Below are 8,440 nucleotides of genomic sequence, written 5' to 3'. Positions count from 1 at the left end.
ATACAGTCTTGTTAACAGTTGGCACTGTTTTACAGAAGATCTCTAGAACTTTTTCATCTTGTATAACTGAAACTTTATGCCCATTGAATAACAACTCCTCATTTCTCCCCTCTCCCCAAGTCCCTGGAAACCAATCTATTCTCTGGTTCTTTTATCTTGAATATTTTAGATTCCCCATATAAGGGAAATTGTGCAGTATTTGTCCTGTCATGGGCTTACCTCACATAGCATAGTATCAAATATCCAGAAAAACACCAAATCAATAAATAATACTTAATAAGAGGTTATGGTGCATTTAAGAACAGTTTGTGAACTGGAAGCTTTCAAATTCAAAGTCTGATGTGAAGCTCAGGGTCATTTACATTACAAGATAGCTTTTAAAATAAAAAATGATAATACACACTTATCTGGCAGGAGAGATACCATGATCATGAAGGTGATTTTCTCAGGGTGAGGCTTTTCCATTGCACTCCAGATGTGCTGACCCCTGGGATTTCTCGAAATGTGGGAAACTCAACTGCATAATTTGTGGTAATGGGGGACTGTGTTTGTGCTCTCCCTGGAAAAAGAAAATTAAAATGATGAAGTTGTTTAACCTTTACAATGTTTAGTTATTACAATGGGGCTTCCCTAAAGTCAAGAAATGGGTTAAAAGTGATTATATTATATCATTTTTAGGACGGTAACTTAAATTTACTTTATGATTATTAGAGGTATTTACAAGAAGTGGACCAAGTTAATTTTCTCTTGTTTTGCAGAATAATCTAAATTAATTTTTACTTATGTGGCTTAAATAATTTTGTTTGCTCAGGGAATTTTCAAGTCTGGTCTTCATTTTCTATTTAATTTTAACAATGTCCTCTGGGTTCATTGATGCTCTAGCATATGGGAGAATTCCTTTTTTTAAAGGCTAATATCTTACTACATGAATACACATTTTTCTTTACCTATTCATCTGTTAATGGACATTTGGGTTATTTCCAAATCTTGGCTATTGTGAATAAAGCTGCAGTGAACATGGGAGTGCAGTTAATCCTATCATGATCTTGATTTCAAATCTTTTGGATAAACTCCCAAAAGTGGGATTGATAAATCATATGGTAGTTCTATTATTAATTTTTGGAGGAACCTCCATACCGTTTTCTATAGCAGCTGAATAATTTTACATCCCCATCAATAGTGCACAACTGTTCCAATTTTTCCATTCTTTTCCAACTTCTTTCTTGTCTTTTTAATAATAGTCATCCTAACAAGTGTGAGGTGATACCTTATTGTGGTTTTGATTTTTATTTACTGGTGATTATTGATGTTGAACACTTTTTCATTTACTTGGCCATTTGTATGTCTTTGGAGAAATGTCTATTCAGACACACCGCCCATTTTTTAATCAGTTATTTGTTTGTTTTTTCCTATTGAGTTGCAGGAGTTTCTTATATACTTTAGATATTAATCCCTTATCAGATGGATAGGTTGCACATATTTACTTCCATTCTATAGGTTGACTTTTCACTGTGTCATTTCCTTTTCTGTGCAGAAACATTTTTAGTTTGAAATGGTTCCACTTGTCTTTTTGTTGCCTGTAATTTTGTGTCATATCCAAGAAATCATTGTCAAGACCAATGTTAAGAAGCTTTTCTACTATGTTTTCCTCTGTAAAACTAGGAGTTTTACAGTTTCAGTTCTTATGTTTAACTCTTTAATTCATTTCAGTTTTTTGTTTGATTGTTTGTTTATGGCATAATATAAGAATACATCTTATTTATTTTTTGATTGAGGATATCCATTTTTTCCATCACCACTGTGGAAAAGACTGTAATTTCCCCATTGTGTATCCGTGGTACTATGAAAGACCAGTTGACTGTTTATGCATGGGTTTATTTCTGGGCTCTCTATATCATTGGTCTATATGTCTGTCATCATATTATACTGTCTTTAGTCCTGTAGCTTTGTAATATATTTTAAAATCAGGAAGTGTAATACCTCTGGCGTTGTTCTATCTAAAGATCACTTTGACTATTCTGGGACTTTTGGTGTTCCAAATGAATTTTAGAAATTTTTTCTATAAAATGTACCTTTGGGATTTTGATGGAGGTAACATTGAATCTGTAGATTACTTTGGGTAATGTGCACATTTTAACAATATTAAGTCTTCTAATCCATGAACACAGATGCCTTTTTATTTATTTGTATCTTCTTTAATTTATTTCATCAATGTTTTATAATTTTCAGTGTACAAATCTTTCACATTCTTGGGTAAGTTTATTTCTAAGTATTTTATTATTTTTGATGCTATTGTAAATGGGATTGTTTTATTAATTTCCTTTCAGTTATATGTCTCCTTACATATTTATGATTTGATTTATTTGAGTCTTCTTTTTTCTTAGTCTAGCTAACGGTTTGTCATTTTTTAAAAATATATTTTGAAAAAACAAAACAGCTCTTAGTTTTATTTATTTTATCTAGTCTCTAATTTGTTTATTTCTGTTCTAGTCTTTATTATTTCCTTCCTTCTGCCAACTTTGGGTTTAGGTTTTTTCTTTTTCTTGTTCCTTGAGGTATAACGTTAAGTTATTTATTTAAAACCTTTTAAAATGTAAACTTTTATTGCTATAAACGTCTCTCTTGATACTACTTTTGCTGTATCCCATAAATCTTGATATGTTGTATTTTCATTTTCACTTATTTCAAGACACTTTCTGATTTCCCTTTTGATTTATTTTTTGGCCCATTTTATTTAAGGAATACATTGTTTAATTTTTACATATTGGTGAATTTTCCAATTACCCTCCTGCTATTGATTCTAGAAAGATACTTACCATGATCTCAATCTCCTTAAATTTGTTTAGACTTGCTCTGTAACCTAACATGTGATCTATGCTTAAGAATATTCTGTGTGTGCTTGTGAAGAATGTGTATTCTGTTGCTCTTTGGTGGAATGTTCTATGTACATCTCTTAGGTTCTATTTTCTTATTAGACTTCTATTTTCTTATTAATTTTCTGTCTGAATGTTCTATCCATTGTTGAAAGTGGTATAATATATTTTATTACATTATTAAAGTCTCCTACTTTATTGAGTTGCTATCTCTTTCTTCAGTTCTGTCAATGTTTGCTTTATATATTTAGGTGCTCTAATGTTGGGTGAATATATATTATAGTTATTATATCTTTTGTATTTAAAAAAATTTAAATTTAAACTATATCATTATTATATCTCCTAATGAGTTATCCTTTTATCATTATGATCTCCTTTGTCTCTTGTGACCATTTTTATTTAAAGTGTATTTTATCTGATATAAGTGTAGCTACTCTTGCTCCTTTTATCATTTGCCTGGAATATATTTTTTCATTCATTTATTTTCAGACTGTGAGCATCCTTAAATCTAACATGACTCTCTTGTAGAAAGCATATCATTGGGTCTTGTATTCTATTCATTCAGCCATTCTCTGTTTTTTGACTGAGGAGTTTAATCAATTTATATTTAAAGTTAATATTAATAGTTATTTTGTCTCTCTTTTCTCTCTTTTCTTCCTTTGTATTTTATTGATTTTTATAGTGCTTTTTAAAACTATTTTTTCTTTTGTGTATCTTCTATAGGTATTTTCTTTGTTGTTATGATGAAGCTTGCTTGAAATATCTTATAGTTTTAAGCCGATAAAATCTTAACCTCAATCACATACAAATAACAATACACTTTTACTTTCCCCACACACATTTTATGTTACTGATGTCACAATTTTTTTATATTGTGCCTCCATTAACACAAAAGAAAAATGCAAAATTCCATAGTCAAGGCCTGGGCTTTAGAGTGAGATTCAATTGTGTTCATCAGAACTCTTTGGTTCCAAGTAGCAGACACCAACTCAAGATAGCGGCTCTCTGTATCTAGATACTCAAACAGTGTTACTTCTCCCTCTCAACTTTTTCTCCCACTATTTTGGCCTCATTTACAGGCATACTCTCTTCATTTCACAGACCTAGGCATATGTTTTGCATACAGTTAGTGAGCCCAGAGAAGAGAGAATACTTTCTTATTTACAGGATTGTAACAGACTCAGCTTGGTTTATATACCTGTGGCATGGAATTTTAAGCTTATTCTAAAAATTCCTGCTATACAACACACCCTTTCCAATATTCCATTAAGTACTTATCTAGGTGTTACTGCTGAATTTTACAGGTATAACTAGGTTTCTAAATCAGTTGATCTTCAGATAAGGAGATTGGCTGGGTAGGCCTAACCTGATCACATGAACCCTTCAAATTGAGGTCAGAGATGGTGATGTAAGAGATTTAAAATATGCCAAGTATTCAACATACTGTTATTGACTTTAAGATGAAGGGGGTCAGGTAGATAGGAATGTGGGCAGCCTTCAGGATCTGAGAGTGGTCCAGTGCTAACAGTCAGCAAGGAACAAAGAATTCAGTCCTATAACAGGCAGGAATTAAATTCTGCCAACAACAAAAGTGCTTCAAGAAGTGGGTTTTCCCCACAGGTCCTCAACATGAGAACTCAGCCTGGCCAACCTTTTGATTTTAGTCTTCTAATATTCCGAGCAGAGAATATAGCCATGCTATATCTGGACTTCTGATCTACAGAACTGTGAGCCTAATGAATGGGTGTTATTTTAAGCTTCTAAGGGTGTGGTTGTTCATTATGCAACAATAGAAAACGAATACAATGCCCATCTCTGAATCAATCGTCATGGCCAGGAGGATGGGATTCTCTAATTGGCCAGCCTGAGTAACATGTCTAACCCTATGTTGGGGAGACTAGGACTAAGTGTCTCTAAATGGGAAAGAAGGTGCCCAAGTAAAAAGCAATTCTGAGCAAATTACCTAACCTTGTCAGGCTTTAGTTTCCTTGTCTGTATAATGGAACATTAAAGAATATAGGTGCTTCTAGAGTTATTGGGCTGCTTAAATGAGATAATGCATGTCAAGTGTGTAATGCAATTCCTGGCATATAGTCTGAACTTAATAAATGCTAGCTATTATTATTGTTCATGAAACCAGTTCAGACAAACTTGGCTACATTAGTTACATTATCAAGAGTTGGAGAGGAGGGTGAGCTGCCAGCTCCTCTCCAGGTCTACCTTTCATCCTAGAAAGGTTTCCTGCTATTAGATTATGGCTCATGTCTTTTTATCTAATATTTTGGCTGGGGTATGGGAGTAGAGAATGAAGGATAAGCCACAGGGGCTCAGAAAAACCAAAGATAAAGAGCTATGTGATTAAAAGTCTACAAAATGATAGGATTCAAAGAGTTATGGTTTCTTATAAAGAAATATTTTCCTTTGGAATTCAGTGTTTCTCGGAGTCCCATAATCACCCTTGAAGTGTAAAATGTAATAGGAATTAAATGGGCCAAAAAAAGAAGAATGCTGTGTGGACATTCTTTACAGGAGAGTACATTTTTAATTTAAAACATCAGCATATGCTTGTTCTCTATGAAAGCCCCATTGCAAAGAGTCCTGGGTACCACTAATTGATTTAAACCTCAGGTCTCAGTTGGAACCCACAGATGTTAACTGCTCACTGATGCACTAAAGCTTCTTAAGTTTCTCACTAAGGTACAGGGTAATTATAAAATATTTTCTGGAAGTCCATGGTTTAGTGAAGTTGTTACTCAGGGACGGGCTGTGAGGCTGAGCTCATATTGTGATATAAAGTCTCTTTGGGAAGAGAAGACTTCTTGGTAGGTTTGTGAGTTGTAGGGTAAGTGTTCAGCTGAAAAGTATAGGTAATGTTCGTGTGGATGCAGCAGAAGAAAGGATTCAAATTTTGTAGGATCTGAAGCTTATAAAATTTGGGAAGGATCTCTTCAGGAGAAGGATCTTAACAAATTACACTTAAAATAATCACACGTTTGCAAATTTTACAAAACCATATGACTTCGTGGGGTCACGTGAGAGGGCCACCCAGGGCTCCGGAAGTGGTGCAGGCATATGCAAGGCTGCGAAATTAAAGCTTCATCACATTTGGGGCAAATCTGCCTCTGCCTGGCAGTGAGATTAAATAACCACATTTTTATCTAGACTTCATGATCTGGTATTGGGGTCCTACAGCCTGTTTTCACTCATCCCTTTGGCTCTGAGACGGGTCTCAGGCAATTCACTTGCTCGTTTGCAATCTTTGCATCTTGTTTTGTCCTGGAAAACATTATTTTTCCCCCCTGTCAATGTGGCTGCAGCAATGATATGTAATATCTTTTCTTGGGAAGAAAGTTATACCAGTACACCGTACTACTACATTTTTCATCCTAAATTAATGTTTTGAGTGACTTCAGACTCAGTGGACTGGAGGCTCGAATTTAAAGTCCTCTTTTCCTGTCTACATATCCATTACTATAACAATGAAAGAGAGAAAAGCCTTTGTTTCGAAAACCTGTAACTTGTCAACACAACTATTTAATAAATATTGTATATTGCTATAGAGACTAAAATATTATCAAATATGGGCTTAGTAAGAACAAAAGATTAAAAACAAAGTTTTAAAGCAGGTATTGCAAGTGTTAATGCAAATTTAACACAAATTTGATGAAATGCAAGTGTAAAGGTGTCTTGGTTAAAGCAAAACTGAACGTAGTAAACCAGGTAGACACTGGGCTTACTCAAACCAAATATTAACTGTGAAGACACCTGTAGAATTGTAATGCTTTGCTCTCCTAAGGCAAGTGTTCCAAATGCTGCTTTTGGCTTTTGAGCAAATAAGGTTTCTTTTTCAGTTTTACTTCAAAATTGTTCATTAGATCAATGTGAATCCGATTGATATGTGTTCTTATTCACTTCTCAATAACTCCCTAGTATGAATGGAGACAAAGATTCTGAGAACTTGGACTGGTGAGAACCTCTTACACTGTTTGAGACAGAACTGTTTACTTCTTCCTCTAGGTTCCCATGATATGATCCAATATATTTGTCTTTAAAAAATACAAACCAAGCAGGCTTGGTTTTCGCTTTCCACCATTGCTGTGGGACTTGAGTGTTAGGGTGGGTTCCCCCAGAAGCACAGCTGAGACAAGGATTTGAGTGCAGGTTGGGGCAACTTTTCAGGGAACATTGGCAGGGAGCCAACACAGTCTGCCAGCAGGTTACCTGCCTCTGGGAAGTGGCATAATGGACACCTCAGGGCTGTCCCAGTGAGGGCAAGAAGCTGATTAATAATCGAGCTTCCTGGGTTCCTGGCTGAGAGCTAGTATAGAGATGTTAACTGCCCTGCACGTTTCTCCTATCCATGCAGCAACTCAACATGCTCCTACAGTGGGAGAAAACCCTCAGGCAGGAAGAAGAACAGGTGCTTGCTGAGGAAGCTATAGTCAGGTGTGGGGATCCTGATGGGTGAAGGGGTAAGGCAGGGTGCCAAACCTCTGCCTTTTAGGCAAATCCCAACGTCAGTACTAGAAGGAAACTCAGAGTTTCTTGAATTGCAAAATAAAGGTTGTAAATTAAATTTCAGTCATTTTTTTGTCCCCTTTTTATTCTTTTGTTGGCTGTAGATCTTTCATGTATATATATAGTCCTATACAAACTAAGACCTCTGTAGAAAATCAAGTTCTGAATGTACTTGGTACAGTATATTAGCTAGAAGCATGATAAAGGACAAAGAGGCTTACAAACACTTTGGAAATGCACAAATTCTAGTATTTTCATTCAATACAAGCATTAGCATGGGGGATTTCTGTGTGTGTGTTAATAAGTGTGATGTGAATCAAAATAAATGCTCTTTTGAAATGTTGGTAAAGGAAATCTATATTGAATAAAATCAAGTAGGGAACGGAACTTAGTATTTAACTTGAGTCTGGTTTTAAAAGTAGTCTCAACTCAGGCAATTATTGAAGTTAAACAAAGTTAAAGGTTAGATATTCGAAAATAGCAAGAGAATAATTTTCTGTATTTATCTCTGAGCTCTTCTTTCTTAAAAGAAATGGAGGAATCAGTGTACAATGTGCTTCCCCTCAGCGGCCCCTTCGATCCTTAAACTTTCGTGGTTTGAGTTTTGTTTTCTCTGCAGTTGATCGATGAGAACAGGAGGATTTATGGGTGCTCGGCTTTGAGCAGCACCAGCCAGAGATGCAGGCAAAAATCCCTCGTGACCCACTTTGGGAGCTGCCCTTCCGGAGCCAAGAATATCTGTCAATAAATAGCAAGGCAGGCAGCCAGAGAGCTGGGACCAAGCTTGAGCAGCTTCTTCCTGTCCCGTGAAGGGTGGGGACCTGGCTGTCAGGGGCCCTCCGAGGGTTGAAGATCCCTGCCCGCTCTGTAAATAGTTCTAGAATCATCATACCACGGCCATCTGTGGCCTCTGTGTGCCTTGTGCATCAGGGAACAGTGTTATTTTGGGCCTAGCAGGCTGATAGTTGGGCCTTCTTGCCAAGCTTCGGAAAATTTCCAGTGGCCTGAACTTGTAATTACGCTAATGCTGCTGCACAGATGTAACTAGT

At 35.8% G+C, this 8,440-nt stretch overlaps 1 non-coding gene across 1 annotated transcript; it reads left to right on the top strand.

Moving 5' to 3' along the window:
- Positions 1–399: 399 nt before the first annotated feature.
- Positions 400–563, top strand: LOC150007395 (U1 spliceosomal RNA). Its single transcript, XR_016512116.1, has one exon. It is a non-coding gene; the product is annotated as a U1 spliceosomal RNA (small nuclear RNA).
- The last annotated feature ends 7,877 nt before the right edge of the window (positions 564–8,440 follow it).

Source organism: Furipterus horrens, unplaced genomic scaffold, assembly GCF_987537825.1.
Source record: "Furipterus horrens unplaced genomic scaffold, mFurHor1.1.pri manual_scaffold_6, whole genome shotgun sequence".
In the NCBI taxonomy this organism is placed as follows: Eukaryota; Metazoa; Chordata; class Mammalia; order Chiroptera; family Furipteridae; genus Furipterus; species Furipterus horrens.
The sequence above is the reverse complement of the archived record's forward strand: the minus strand, read 5'-3'. Positions and strand labels throughout refer to the sequence as shown.